General features: G+C 40.5%; 1 long non-coding RNA gene across 3 annotated transcripts; it reads left to right on the forward strand.

Annotated features, from left to right (window-relative positions):
• Positions 1-222: 222 nt before the first annotated feature.
• LOC120794090 lies at positions 223-4,427 on the forward strand. Of its 3 annotated transcripts, XR_005708090.1 has the most exons (5): positions 223-327; positions 1,805-1,873; positions 2,956-3,109; positions 3,427-3,681; positions 4,158-4,427. It is a non-coding gene; the product is annotated as an uncharacterized LOC120794090 (long non-coding RNA). The 3 variants fall into 3 exon arrangements; XR_005708089.1 differs by having other exon boundaries at positions 3,403-4,427; XR_005708088.1 differs by having other exon boundaries at positions 3,427-4,427.
• Positions 4,428-7,147: the final 2,720 nt, after the last annotated feature.

Here is a 7,147-nt window from a genome sequence, read left to right on the forward strand (position 1 = left end):
CTTTTCTTATGGCGACTCGGTTGCAGGTTGAGTTACAATGATAGACTCTTGATGATGACAAAGTTGTACAATCTGCCCAGAGGGGGGAGAACACCTAGGCGAGGCTGCCTTTTATTCCCAAAGCCACTCCTATCTCACAGGTGTAGCTGGTTGCACTGAGGACCCACCCAGCTGACCCACGTCACAGTTAGAAGTTCTTTTATTTACTAGTTTCTGTTTGCCGTTCAGCTCTCTGGTTGTGTGGCTGATGGAGGACTCTGGGCGTTGGTGTGCTCAGACTGCAGTGGTGTCTTGTGGTCTGAATCCTTTTGTTTTGTTGTATGTTTGGTAAGATTAGTGGGTATTTTCTGCTGGGGATTAATGGGTTATTTTGGTCTCATTTTGATAGAATTGCTCCCAGTTGGTAGTTTTACTTGCCATTATGCTTCTGTCTCCCCCTTTTCATCGTGTATTTAAATGCCTTGTGGTTGACAGTTCAGAGCCAACCAGCACAACAGTGAAACAATGCCATAAATAGCAAATGAAGCACAGTAATCATTGCATGTGGCTTGGAATTGTTAGATATTTGTTTAGGGGATCTTTCAAAAGGGGGAACCTTACTGAAATTAAACAAATGGCTGTAGACCGTAGAGCCTTCATTTTAGTTTTATAAATTGTACACAGCCAAATGGGGATTTTAACATAGCAATTAAAATGAATCACTAAGGTAATCTCCTTCCATGGGTACTCTGTGAGATTAAAGTGGATTATATTGACTTATGCCCATTGACCTGATTTACTGACCGACTGCCTCTTGTTATATAAAATCAGATTCGTAAATCTGACCTGCAGCAGTTGGATTTAAAGCTTCAGAGAAACTGTGACAAGCAGCAAGATGCAAGCACCTGTCAGTTTTTTATTTTTTTTATTTTTTTATCATGCACTGAAGAAGAGTACAAATTGGTATGTTTTAATGATATCCATTTCTGGCTGTGCTTTAAGATAGATAGATAAACAAATAGAAAAAAAACACATGTCTAAATCACATATAATGAGTAAACACAGAAACTGCCTCTACTGCACACTGAGATTAATCCACTTCTACCTTCTAAGATCTGGGTCACAGTGAGTAGTGCCAAAAACAGGAGGTCAGAATCATCTCCTGCTCTTGGGAAGCATAAACACTTCCAAAGTATAAATAGTAGAAAGATCTAAAACACTGTGATAGTTTAACTGTAACATTAATATTCCCAACACAAATTAAATAAGTTATCAACTGACCTTATATTTTAAAGAAATACTTTGCCTAGAATCTATCTTTTGAGTATAAACCTTCAACCTATGTAAGTTTGAAACATGGCTTTAAAATGTTTGCAGCTTATTCCTTTCCAGAGCAAACAAGTTTAAAAAAATAAATGACAAAATACTTATGATCTGACTAATGATAGACACATACACGACTAGGTTAGGGCTTAGGGAAAGAGCATGGTTAGGGTTAAAATTTTTACTTCATTAATGTAAGGGGACCTTTTTCTCCATTCTTACAATAATAACCACTTGGTCAGGGGTTAGAGAACCATCATGGTTAAAAGAAACTTAGACTGACTTTCAGTAGGAACCAGGAAACAATCTCCTCTATTAAATTCCATTGTTTTGTTGACCCATTCACCTCTTGCTTATGACCGACATCAGAAAATGTAGCCACTAGCAATAAATGTAACCACTAAACTGTCTGACACTAGGACTGAGGCGGCCGCTATCTGGTTTGAAATGATACATTTTCGTGAACAACTATTAAGGAATTTTTTTTAACTTTTTCTTACAGTGCAAGAGGATCAAGTTTAGAGGTACCGTTCCATTTCTGACCTGATAAATCTACCACCCTTCCCGTCCAGTGAGTACAGACTGCAGTTTACCCTCCTCTAAAACACACTCATTTTAATTTCTTAGCAGCTTTATCATAATATTTAGAGGGTACAGTTAACAAGATGGCCAATTAATCCAGAATACTAATTAGGCTGTAATGAAGTGTCACCGATTAACTGCTGGCTGATCCACACGCTACGACAGGGCAGTGAAACTGACATTGGCCCAAATTAGCCCCCTGATTTAAATAGGTTGGAGGCTGCTTTGTAGGAAATGATACAGGGAACAGAATAATGTCAAGGACGTGCTTGTCAGTCAACTTGCAGTTCAACTCTTGACATTTCTCCTGCGGCTAATCATTTTTCCCCGCTCCGCTGAGATACAGCCGCATTTATCTAGATGGTGACATCTTATGCAAACATTTTTGAGTTTGCAAGGGCTCAAATGAACTGAATGGTCTCACTGTATGTGAATAATTCCAAAAACATTAATTTGTGAGCATTTATCAGAAGCCATGAGTCACCAGAAAAAGTTAACAGTATTCTACAATTAAATATCAAAAAAAATATAAATTGCTCATTTATTTGTATCAAAATAACTCATTGCAGCATGAAGAAAAAGATATATTTGCTCAAAAACAGGCAGGGAACTGAGGGCAATTGGTAATTAATATGTGCCCAACAGAGTTGTTGGGCAGAGTTGATGTATTGCCTTTTATCAAATGAATTTTGAATTTTAAACAAAATAACAGAAGAAAATATCCAGTGTTCAGTCCAGCGTTGTCTGAGCTACTTCAGATGTACCCTCACAGGTAAAGATGCAAAGACGGGTATATTGATACCTTGAAAATCAGAGCAGAATCAATATCGAATCCATACAACTGAGCGTTGACAGGGGACTCGGGAGACATCAATAACTTTAATTTTGTTGCTTTAACACCGCACGCATGTTTGCATAGCTGAGTGGTGTTTGTTGAGGGTACAAAAGTCAAGCAAACAACCAAATAATACTCTAAGTGTCATCACTATAGTCATAGGGGCAAAGAGCACAGTCAACAATTGTTGCTAATTGTATTTAATAAAAACACAAAAAACCTAATGTGTTCCACAGGAAGGAGCTTTAAAACACTGGATCCTCTTTGAGCTACGCTTAAAGGTCAGTCCAGCTTTGTTCTCTGTGGAGACTCTGATCATGTCGCTGTCCAGATCGATGTAACGTACCGGGAGAAAAAACCGAGAGCAGAGAAACACCCCACGGATCTAAGGTTGGAACTAATATGTGAAAGGACAGCCCAGAGATGGACCCGCAGATTTGTAATGCGGCACTGGGGCTGTAATAAAGAGCAGGTTTCCCATTCTCAGGCAGGTGTTAATTTCCTGCCTGCGGTAGAATGTGTTGAGTTGGAATGTTTTGAAAAATGGCACCAAAACTTTACGTTCCTGTACTAAAATAGAGGTATCTGACAACAAAACAGTTTAATCAATGTATTTTATGCCTTTTTATTTTACCCCCTTTTCTCTCCCGCTTCTCAATGTCCAATTCCCCATGTGCCGTCAGTTGTCGGTGGTGTTGTTAACGCAGTGTTGGCCTGAGGAGAGCTGCAGACGGACATCCTGCACATCTCTCTGATACACATGGTGTCTCCAGCTGCTTCATTTTACTTGCCAACAGGGAGCTTCACTAGCAGAGTGTAACATTGCCCCCCCCCCCCATCATGAGCACAGAAACAAGGATATCATCCCCCGCCGGCTTCCTACCCACAGACATTTGTGTTCATTGAAATGCATGGCTAATCAGTCCACCAACCTCCCAGGGGCTACATTTCTGCAACTGTAGGTAAGAAGTTTGTGTGTGACACCATTTCTCTACTAATTCTGTGAGTCTTTCTGAGGCTGTAACGGCGTTGTGTTATAATATGAACAGTTGCTCATTTCGCGTCGCCCTCTCTACGCGCAAACAGCCAACCGAATAATGTCCGTCACCTGACCCAATTACAGAAAGTATAAAATGAATGCAACCAGAAATATAATCAAATATCTTATTTTTGCTCACATGTTTGCTGTATTATTAATCTAAAATCAAATATTGGACCTGGTAAAATGCTACATGCATGAGTGGGCTTGCCGTCTAAATAAACAGAGCTTCATGATTTATTTACAAATGGAGAGCCTCCTCCAAAGCTCATCTGTTGATAACTAATGCAGTTGGACACCTCTTCAGCCCCCCTGTATTTTCATGGGGATTTACTGTCTTGCGTGATTTAGATTTATTTTTTTTAAATTATTTTATTTTGCTCACATGTATTCATGCAGGTCCAGATTTGGTCTTTAAGGACAGTGACGAACAAACACTCTGAACTGCGGAATAAAATCTTTCCAAATCTTTGCAAATGTACAGTATAATTAGAAAAGTGCATGTAGTCACATTGCCTCTGTTGTAAATGTAAAACATCTGTTTCGAACTGCTCTCTGACATGTTTTTGATATTTATAGACTGTGCTGTTTACATACTGTATAATTTTAAACTCCCTGCCCATGATTTCATACTCATGATGTTATTTTTCATTTTAATCCACAAGTAGATAGCTAGCAACTTTTTTTTCTGGGAGAAAAAAGGTGTATTTTGCATGAAATCAGTTTTGATGGTCAGTATATTTAATAAATGTTATGATTTCTTGGAAAAAAATCTGTGTTAAAGCTACTATTTTAATCAGGGATCCAGTAACATCTTTAGAATTATTCATAGTGGTACAAGCAACAGTAGTTTCAGTATTTTCTATGATTATCTTTTACCATTTGCTGCGTATTGCAACAGAACACCTTTAACCCCTTAGATATTTTAGGTTAGAATCATCCTCTAACCCAAACCCCATATGCATTGCTTTCAGAAACTTCAGAATTATTAACCATCTGATTTTTGTAGTGTATTATATATTTTGGCTTTAAAGTACTCAACGTCCTGGACCAGTAGTTGTGGTAGACTGTCGAACTGTGAGCCCTGCATCTCAGTGTCAGTTTGGTTCATGTGGATTTTGTGATTTTTCTCCCTGCAAGTTTGTTCTTGCTGATCATTCAGTCTCTCTACAGATGATTCTATTCACACGTTCACTCAGGACTGTTCAAATCAATCCGGATGCGTCTTAGCAGAAATTACGATTCAAGTGTCATTGACAAGAAGAAGGAGAGAAGGTGTGTTAACACAGAACATTTCAGCTTTTTCATTCCTTTTAATTTGCAAATTTAATATCCAATTTGACATTTGACATTATGGGGAATCCTGTGAAGATCAGCGATTAAAAAAAGTCCATTTTCAATTTTTCCATTCAGGGTCTAACACTGCAAAATACGGAAAAAAAAGAAAAAAAAAATCACAAGTGGCGGTTGAATATTTTCTGAAAGATAATGTGTGCCATTTAAAGATGGACGGGTGACTTTTTGAATAATGGAACAGACCAGGATTTTTATCTAGCTTCTAATTGGTATGGGACTATTATCTTGAGAGCACAGTATGAAATGAAAAAGGTTGTGATTCTCTTCAGTGAGACCGAGGTTGAATTTTGATAGTACAGAAAGTTCCCCACGTGACACAATACGTGGAACATGTTTTTTCTACCACTAATTTCGGCATTTGTTATATAATGGCAGTACATTGTAACAGTAATGAAAGTCATTAGTTTTAATGGCAGACGGTCTAATGCTCATCCATTTTTATATTCCTGGGCAACATATGTGACCCCTCTGCTGTTGTTGGAGCTTGTTTTCCCTTTCCTGTGCAGTATTTGTTAGGATAGAAAGACAGGGTAGTGAAGGCAAAAAGGCGGGATGCATTATTCATATGAATTAGATGCTGCTACTCTAGTGTAAATCAGCATCCTGCCATAGGAAATGGAGAGAGACAGGAGATGGAAAGCGCAATGTCCACTCCTCCCACCGGGCCACGGCATCTGTCCCTGAGCAGCCCACTGCCAGTTCACCAAACATGAAGCATGTGTGAGGCCTTATCTGTTCGCCTCTGATGGGCTGCCAAAACTCAGGGCTAAGGGGACGGCGAGGCAGCCGTGCATCGCCTCCCTCCCTCGCCCAGCACCCTCCTGCACCAAAGCCACTGGCCAGCCACTGATATGAGCAACAATTTCCTGTCTGGACGCTGTCTCTTACACACACACACACACACATACAGAAAACACACACGCAGTACAAAAAAGTGCACACGCACACACTCACAGTAACTGTGTACTTAGGTATGTATAAAGCATGGGCTTGCACATGTGCGGACACACACACACACACACACACACACGTTTATCTCCAAAGGCTGCATTGGTGACTTGCCTTGGCCTGCAGCAATCTCTTACAGAAGAGACAGAGGATTTTCCCAGGCTGAGCCACATTCTAGCGGCTCTACCAGATTACAATGCAAACACAGCTCCCTCCCCCCTGGTACCGTCTCCATTTTCACCCCGCACCTGACTCTCTCTTTCCTATCAGTGAAATCTTCCCTGTCATTCCCGGCCTCCCCGTGTCACACTCCTCTCCCGTCCCAGAGCTGTTACTACCATCGCCTTTTCAGTTTGCGACACAGGGTGTCAGCAGTCACTGTTGCCGTGCCTCAGGAGAGGTGTGGCCCAGTGTCGAGGGACCGTGTAGACTGGCCGTTGTTGGCTGTTCACGTGCGGCAATGTAGAAGACGACGCGGCGCATCTGAATCCGCCAGCGGTCCGTTGAAAGGCAGCACTTTACGTGGCGTCCTTGTGTTCGTTGCCCTCGAAGTCCAAGAGGTCATGTGCGGTTGAAGTCGTGTGGCGCGTGTCTCAAGCTGGTTCAGTGGATTTTGAACTGCCCAGGGAGTCAGACATGTTCTAGGCTGTCCCAGTGCCAGAATTGTCCCAGTTCACTGGGAGTTCAGCTGCCTAGAATAGTCCTACACTGCACAGTGAAAACCCGTGAGCAGCACTCTTATCTCTCCTCACTAACAATTTAAACATTTTATTGATTATCGTAAATTCTACCTCATGTTATCTCTAGCTCCAGATGGTATGTTGTTTATCAGGTATGTTCACAGATATTTTAATGGAAAAAAAACTAAACAGAAGATACGATATATGTTCCAAATAAAGAATACAATGTTTTTCTTATAAAACTTGTAGAAGTTATTTGGCCACAGTGTGATGAACAACACATAAATCAGATATATCTGATTCCGCTTGATGCATCAATACTGTGTAAAACCTGAGCGATAGCACTTGTCATCACGAATTATTTGATTCATTTTTCTTGATGAAGACTCACCGGTCCGCAAAAAG

This window comes from Xiphias gladius, chromosome 1 (assembly GCF_016859285.1).
Source record: "Xiphias gladius isolate SHS-SW01 ecotype Sanya breed wild chromosome 1, ASM1685928v1, whole genome shotgun sequence".
NCBI lineage: Eukaryota > Metazoa > Chordata > Actinopteri > Istiophoriformes > Xiphiidae > Xiphias > Xiphias gladius.